This window comes from Pinus tabuliformis, chromosome 5_1 (genome assembly GCF_031772625.1).
Source record: "Pinus tabuliformis cultivar Carrire ecotype Pingquan chromosome 5_1, CPIR1, whole genome shotgun sequence".
In the NCBI taxonomy this organism is placed as follows: domain Eukaryota; kingdom Viridiplantae; phylum Streptophyta; class Pinopsida; order Pinales; family Pinaceae; genus Pinus; species Pinus tabuliformis.
Genome location: NC_142305.1, coordinates 449,517,821 through 449,526,745, shown reverse-complemented (window position 1 = coordinate 449,526,745; position 8,925 = coordinate 449,517,821). Strand labels below are relative to the sequence as shown.

At 35.6% G+C, this 8,925-nt stretch overlaps 1 pseudogene across 1 annotated transcript; it reads left to right on the top strand.

The window, feature by feature from the left end:
* Positions 1–410: 410 nt before the first annotated feature.
* Positions 411–4,371, top strand: LOC149165428 (putative xyloglucan galactosyltransferase GT20 pseudogene; annotated as a pseudogene). The gene is made up of 2 exons (XR_016260100.1): positions 411–641; positions 2,040–4,371. The product of XR_016260100.1 is annotated as a putative xyloglucan galactosyltransferase GT20 pseudogene (transcript).
* The last annotated feature ends 4,554 nt before the right edge of the window (positions 4,372–8,925 follow it).

The following is an 8,925-nucleotide window of genomic DNA, read 5'->3' as shown; positions in this document are numbered from 1 at the left end:
CTTGAATGTGGTATTTATATCCGAAACTATTGGAAACTTTATTGTTGATTGTGATAAAGCTGATCATAAGAGCAAGAATAGGTTACATGCGCGAGTTCGTTGAATGAAAGAATGCAGGTTACATGTGTCAATTCACTGATAAAGAATGCTAACGGGATGAGGACGTTGCCTCAATGGTCGCCTACAAATATTACCTCAATCTTCAAATATCATGATCGACTTGGTATGAGTCCAAATCGTAGTTTTCTGCGCTCAGCGTTACAGCTGGGGAGGGATAATCTCAAAATCATTCTTTATTTCTGTGAATTCATAATTGTTATGTACCGTGAGGAACTCACGAAGTCTCCATCAGATCAGCCTTCTTTAATTCAACAGCGTGACCTGGCCCATTTAGGGTTTGAACTGGTTACTATAATACTCAGACGTGAGCAATCGTGAATGCACGTATGAGCCTTTCAAGATTCGGACTCAGTCAGAAGATCTCGTTGGGAAATCTTTTAAGGCCTGCACAGGTAGGAAGGAGGAAGGAGCGTTGGCATTAATTTGGGAAAAAAATTGGAGGCCGACCAACAGTTTGTAAGAAGACTGAAATTGCCGGTCGTGGCAGTCAGAGTTCTAACAGCATAACTCAACCGAATCAGGTTTGGTTTGCTTCTATGTGCATTCTTGTATGGATTTTTATGTAGAATTTTCAATTAAGTTTGTGAAAGTCGGGGAGTTATGGTTCCACCAGGTTCAATTCTGTAAAGGGAAAACTTTAGGGTTTAAATGTGGCTGGCTTATGATTAGTATCAGAAACTTATATTAAACCGAATCAGTAAGCTGGACCTGTGAAAGCTAGTTTATAAGTTGGATCTTTGAAGGTTCTATGTTGTAGTCTCACTGTGATTTGATTCTTTAAAAGTAGCTGGAATGTACAATGTGATTGAGTTGCAGTTGCAATGTGGAACACGTCATAAAAAAATTGGTTGGTTTGGGTTAAAGAGAAAATCACTGTGACAAGAAACTTTTCTGTAATTGCAACAGTTCAAAGATAGAATTGTGTTGGTGAAAGTTAGGGTTTAATCACTGTGACAAGAAACTTTTCTGTAATTGCAACAGTTCAAAGATAGAATTGTGCTGGTGAAAGATAGGGTTTAATCACTGTGACAAGAAACTTTTCTGTAATTGCAACAGTTCAAAGATAGAATTGTGTTGGTGAGAGTTAGGGTTTCTTTTCTTATTGCTGTATTAAATTGTATTCGTTTAAAAAGTAAATTTAGTTAGTTAAAACTAAATGTCATTTTTATATTGTAAAATTCCTAAGTAATTTAATGAGTCTCTATTTTGAGTTAATATCTCATCAAAGTCCATGATATTACCACTTAAATAATTCATATATAATTAAAATAAGTTGAAAATATCAAATTTATTTATAAATTAAAATAAATATTTGAATAATATTTGAATATATAATTGAATTACTTGAAAACACATTAGGAAAATTGTTTTTTTTTACAGTGTTTATTTTAATTTTAACTAAAATTAAACAGAGATTTTTAAAAATTTGAATTTAATTTGTAAAATTTAGATTGCCTGGGATTAGTTTTGCATGGTGCTATATCACTTCATGCATTTAAAAATGTACTTTAAACAACAACAAAAAAATCACATTTTAACTTGAAATTTAAAAATGTATTTTAAACCAAAAAAAAATCACATTTTAGCTAGAAATTGTATAACTAGATTAAGGTGAAAAAAGCTATTTAATCTATAAATTACACATTTTAGCTTGAAATTATATTGCTATATTAGAGTGAAAAACTCCTCCTTTTTTTTATTTTTTTATTTTTAAGTTAGATGAGCATTTTAAAATATTATATTTTGGAAACTTGATAGATAACAAGGAAACCTGTTCTATAAATTTTTAGAATATTTCAAAATCTGCACTCTCAGTAAAATTTGTATCCTTATATTTTATTTATGAATCCAAACTGTTATGTTTGGTTTTTCCCCGGTGAAAACTTATATTCAATTGAATTGGGCGTTTGTGTGTTCAGAATCTGGTTTTGACAGCGAGATAAGGATGCGAGCCTGTTACAATGATTATCATCTCAGGCTGGAAACGGTAAATTCAGTTGGTGGGACTAAAATCTGATTCTTCGCAAAGGTGACCAATGTGGCAGGTTGTTGACGGCCGTTTTGTTTGATATGGCACGAAGTTAAAGATTTCAGGATATGGTTTTGGCTCAGGTAAAGATGGCTCCTCCCGCCCATATTAAACGTGGTGTGGGCATTGTTGCTAATGGGGTTTCAGCCATGGGCAAGCAGAAAAAGAAAGCTAAGAAGGTGGAGGGATCAGTGGTGGGGATGGTGAAATGTATGGGGACTGTAGTACAACGAACGCTGCTTTTGCCACCATTGTTTTTGATACTTGTTATATGTTTTTGGGTTATGACAAGCCTGTTGCCTGTATCTGTTCTCCATGTCTGTCTCTCGGGCCGTCGCTTGAATATGTATTGTGTGTCCGCCAGCACTACGCGCTTTCCATTTGGGGATGACAAGACTAGTTCTGTTGGTAGCGCTGGGGAGAATCAAGGACTCAAGGTGGGATCTCATGGCTTGGAGATTGGGCCGCCATTGGTAAATGAGACTGCTAATGCGCTTGAAGTGTCTGTGAAACCAGAGCAGTCCGTTAATGCGCTTGGAGTGTATGTGAAACCGGAGATCTCAACTACCCATGAGGAGATTTCATCGGTGCAGAAAGTAGAAAGTGTGTCAGAGGAATTGGCCGTAATTGAGAACAAGAGTATTGATGAAAATGTGTCAAATGAATTAGCCATAACTGAGAAGAAGATTATTGATGAAGAAAATGTGTCAAATGAATTAGCCATAACTGAGAAGAAGAGTATTGATGAAGAAAATGTGTCAAATGAATTAGCCATAACTGAGAAGAGGAGTACTGATGAAAATGTGTCAAATGAATTAGCCATAACTGAGAACAAGGGTACTGATGAAAATGTGTCAAATGAATTAGCCATAACTGAGAACAAGGGTATTGATGAAAATGTGTCAAATGAATTAGCAATAACTGAGAACAAGAGTATTGATGAAGAAAATGCTACATTTCCTCACGATTTGATGAAAATGTATATAGATGCTATTAGGTCTGCATCTATGCCTGCGGGCATGAAGGATCCAAGCCAGAAAGAATGCAGAGGAAGGCAAATATATATCTACGATCTGCCCAAAAGATTCAACTCAGAGCTGCTGGAGCAATGTTACAATCTGATTCCATGGTTCAATCTCTGTGATTATTTTACCAACGGAGGAATGGGGAAGCCCTTCGAAAATTTGTATGAGCACTGGTATCAGACTCATCAATTTTCGCTAGAGATCGCCTTCCATTCCAGAATCTCAAAGCACCCATGTCTGGTTTATAATCCCGAGGAGGCGAATTTGTTCTACATTCCCTTCTATGGTGGCCTCGATGTGCTGAGATGGAACTTGAGGGAAAATATCGGTAGCGAGAAACGAGATGAACTCGCCCTGGAGCTTGCGAATTGGCTCCAGGGTCAGCCATGGTGGAGGAGAAACGGAGGAAAAGATCATGTTCTGGTGCTCGGTAAGGTCTCGTGGGATTTCAGGAGACTAAAGGATACCGATCAATGGGGTACCAAGCTGTTACACCTGCCTGAAATGCAGCTGATTACCAAGCTTCTGATTGAACGCAATCCATGGGATATGAATGAAATTGCAGTCCCACATCCTACTTTCTTCCATCCCAGTTCTGATCAAGATATTTGGCAATGGCAATGGCGGATTAACACGGCTCAGAGACCTCATCTGATAAGCTTTGCAGGTGCACCCAGACCCAACGGCAATGATGGCATTCATTCCATCCTCATCGAACAGTGTTCAAGCAGACCCGAGATTTGCGAATATTTTAGCTGCAGTGAGACCGATTGCCTGAGTTCTGAAAACGCAGTGAAGCTCTTCATGAAATCCGAATTCTGCCTTCAGCCTACTGGTGACACCCCTACTCGAAGAGCCCTGTTCGATTCGCTTATAGCTGGATGCATTCCCGTGCTGTTTGATCCCCTTACAGCATATTATCAGTATCCATGGCATCTGCCTGCTAATGAGAGCTCCTATTCAGTTTACATACCAGAAGAGTCTGTTAAAGAAAGGAAGATAAATGTTATAGAGGCTCTGCAGAAAATCCCAGAGGAACAACGGAAGGAAATGAGAAAGACCATAATCCAGGAAATTATGCCTGGTGTGGTATATGGTGAACCAGATTCAAGGTTTGATGAATTTCAGGATGCTTATATGATTTCCTTAAATAATATTCTCTGGAGATTAGAAAAGGCTGGTATCTCAACGAATTAATCCAAGACTGAAGCCATTTGATCCGTGATAATTCCATTTATGGGCAGACAGCGAAGGCAAGGTAAATGCAGAGAACTCTACAGACAACTAAAGGTATGTAAGGATTCTTTTGGGCTGGGGATGCACAAATAGTGAGGCGTTCGCAATGTTTGTATTTGCAAATGAAACCATCGAAATGGATCAGGCCGGCAATTGTTATCGGTGTTGTCTCCACGGCTCACGGGAAATAAAACTAAAATGCAGCCAGCACTTTCGAATGTTGGCTGTTAGTTAATATGTATTTAAAAACTAAAACGCAACCAGCACTTTTGAATGTTGGCTGTTAGTTAATATGTATTTAAAAACATTAGCTGCTTGGATTTTAGTTCTGGTCTTATGGTTTACAGCTTAGTACATCAAAATTTTTAATTTGAATATATTTATGTATTTTGGTCAATATGTCAACTCGTACACAATCATATTATATTTTTGTTTCAATAATATCATATTTTAATATTTTTATACCATTTTCAATAGCAGGAATCTCTAAAATAAAAAATTCTTTGGTCTGTTTTAATAGTTTTTTTAATTGGAGATCAGACAAGAGGGATCAAATCTCTTAAACTCTCTTTGCTTAGAAATTTGATCTTTGTGAGAGTTAAGATAGATCTAGACTGATTTAATTATTATTAATTTTATTTTTTTAGTTTAATTTTAATTTTTATATAATTTCATAAGTCAAAATGTTTTAATAATAATTTTAATTTTTAATTTTATGTAGGTATGTCCATGCTCAAAGTTAAATGTTAACTAATGTCCACCAACATGAAAATAAAAAATTAGAAATTTAGAAATCTAAATAATGTTTATGTTCCCCTCTCCAATAAATAATAATAATAAAAATAAAAAAACTTAATGTTAGAAAAAACTACAATACAATTACTAATGTAGATAACATAAAAATAAAAAATTAGAAATCCAAATAATGTTTATGTTAGTCTCTCCTAATAATAATAATAATAATAATAATAAATAATAATAATAATAATAATGAAAGTAGAAAAAATTAATGCTGGTCCCAAACAAAAATGAAAATAATACAATTATCTCATGAGTTTAGATAAAAAAATTACAATACAATTATTTCATGAATTTGAATGGATCATAAATTTACCTTCAACATAATTTTTTACCACAATTAAATTCCAAATTAGGTAAAATTTTAAACATCTTTACTCTTTACTAAAGCCATTACCATTTCTTAAATCAAACTAAAAAGGTTAATTCAACACAAAGAATCCAAAACCTTGCTCTGAAATATTTTAATATTTCTTTTAATTAATTATTTTTAAAATGAGTCTTTAAAAGGAAAACCATATCTTATGGATATATTAAAATATACACATAACTATTTTCACGTGTTGATGTAGTTTTATTATAAATTTTGTTATCATGGCATGTGAAAAACACCATTAAATCTAATATTAATATTATTATTAAATCTAATATTAATATTAATATTATTCAACTTAATAATTTTTAGTTAATACAAAATTAAATTTAATATAATATTAAATATTTTATATTATAAGGATATATATTAACTATAGATATATATGGGAGGGAATAACAAAGACATACAATGATACAGGTAGAGGGAGTGATAGAAAGGAGGAGAGAGAGAGGGATAGGGAGATGAAATTGGAAGGAGAGAAAGGGAGGGATGAAAAAAAACATAGAGAGAGAAAAGTGGAAAGAGAGAGGGAGTGGCAAGGAAGAGATGGAGAGAGAATGTTTATACTTGGGGTGAGATAGAGAGGCAAAGAAAGAGAGATGGAGAGAAAGGGGGGAGAAAAGGGGAGAGAGAGGGAGATAGTGATAGAGTTGGACGACAAAGAGAGTGGGGGAGAGATAGAGGGAGGTGGGAGAGAAAGGGGGAGAGAGGAAGGAAGAGAGTAAGGACGTGAGAGAGAGAAGGAGAGATGAAGGGGGAGAGAGAGGAAGATAAGAAGAAAGACACATAGAGAGAAAAGTGGAGAGAGTGAGAGGGAGTGATAACGTAGATGGAGAGAGAGAGAGAGAGAGAGAGAGAGAGAGAGAGGAGAGGATGAGGGAAGAGAGATAGAAGGGGGAGAAAGGGAGAGAAGAGGAAGCGAGAGAGTGAGGGAGAGGAAGAGGAAGGGAGAGATAGATATATATGGAGAAAGATTGTGTATATTTTGGGGGTGATATAGAAAGATAAAAGAGAGACATGGGGAGATAGAGATATAGTTGGAAGGTGAAGAGAGGGAAGAGAGAGAGTTAGAGAGAGGGAGAGATAGATACATATGGAGAGAGAGCATGTGTGTTTGAGGGAGCAGGGGGTGGGATAAGATAGAGAGACAAAGAAGGAGAGATGGAGGGAGATATAGATATAAATGGAGGGGGAGAGGGGGGAAGAAGGTTTTTTGCACTAGATGCATTTATTTTAGTGTAGATGGTGATTTCTAATCCTATTTGATTGCTTGCACTGAAAGAGATAAATTTTCATCCTGATATATCTCTTTCTACTCATAATAGGTAGGTATTGGTGCTTATCCTGCCTGATCCAGTTATCTCTCTATTCAATTTTATTTTTTATCTTTTTAAATTTTAATGGAATGGAGCAAATGAAGGATTCGTCTTTCTTTTATTTGAATCTATTTTATTTGAATCTAATATAGTTCAAGTTATTTCAAGTAGTGATTCCATCATTCTATAATCACTACTTGAAATAACTTGTACTAGTTATTGATGTCACTTATCAATCACATAAAAGAACTGGATCGAATCTATCCTTCCTTTTCCTTCCAGGAATTCGGTCCATTTATGGTTCCAACCATCCATAGCTGTGTAACCCTATTCCTAATAGATTGACCCCCAAATAACAGATCCAAACTATAAAAAATCCTAAAGAAGCCACAATTGTCGGTTCCTCACCCTGCCAACCCTTATTCATTCTAGTATGTAGATAGATTGCGAATATGGTCCAAGTAATTAATGCCCAAGTCTCTTTTGGATCCCAGCTCCAATAAGATCCCCATGCTTCATTGGCCCATATTGCTCCAGAAAGAGTACCTATGGTTGAAAGAGAAAAACCGAGACCAATCACACGATAACTCCAATGATCTAATTGTTTAATCAATTGACATTTACGATAATTCGTTGATGAAAAATAAACAGTGTATTGCAAATCACTTTTTTGCTTTTCATGTGAATAAAAATTTTCATTGGGAAGAATGGCTTGGGAAAATAAATTGTCCATCGCACAAAAAATAACCTGTCTATTTACTTCGGACATAATCACTAGAAGAGCTATGGATGCTAGGGATCCACATAAAAGGGTTGCATAACTGAACAATATCATACTTACATGCATCTTTGACCAATGAGATTGTAGCGCGGGTACTAACATTCCGGATCGTTGCATTTCCTCCAGAAGACCTAAAGTAGCAAAACCATGAGTTAACATAGCACTTGGCGCGGTGATTGCACCTAACCACCGATCATCTCGACTCCGTACTTCTAGAAGTATATGGAACACGAATGAACTCCAAGAAAGGAACATGAATGATTCATACAAATTACTCAATGGTAAATGTCCTGAATAAAGCCAACGATTAATTAATAATCCCATTGTACAAAGAAAAGTAACTATCATGCCCTTTCCTCCCGAACTACTTAGTCCTTCAATTCGATAAACTAAGGTTCCCCAATAAATGAGAGTGACAACCAAAATGAGAGAAAAAGAGATGTGAGCCAATATATGTTCTAAAGTTATGAATATCATAATAAACTCATTTATTCGTTTTATTCCCGAATGAGATCTATGATGGAAAGATAGGATTGATCCATCACAATGAAAATAGATTGAACATATATTGTTACATAGGAAGAAATGATTGATGAGATCTTCCTGGAAAAATACCGCCACTCGGATTTGAACCGAGATGCTCTCGCACTGCTTCTTAAGAGCAGCGTGTCTACCAATTTCACCATGGCGGCTTCGTAGGGACCATACTAGCTTATTTACACCAGATCGTCAATGTTATGGAACGTGTCTAGCAGAGGGAGTGATATGTGAATATAATATGTCCAAATAAGATCTAAGTTCGGGCATTAACATTTGAATCAATTTTATGTTGGTTGATAGTTATAACGGAGCATGGCGCAGCTTGGTAGCGCGCCATCTTGGGGTGATGGAGGTCGTGGGTTCAGATCCCGCTGTTCCGAAAGAGAATTGGAAATAGTCACATGCATTATCGTACAAAGAATATATGTAAATTTTCACTTATTTCGCTTACGATGGGAAGAATTGGAACAACTAGATTCTAAACAATAAATGGTTATACCATCACTTTATAATTTTTTTGATTGGATGGTTTGATTATATACATATCTAGAACGAAACTATGTTTCTGATCCATGATCTCCCATATGATTATTATCATGTTAGACTTTCCAATTTTAGGGGAGACATCCAAATATATTTATAGCTCCCAATAATATTACATACAGGCTAATATTACCATATATAAGTTGTTAATGAATGAATTG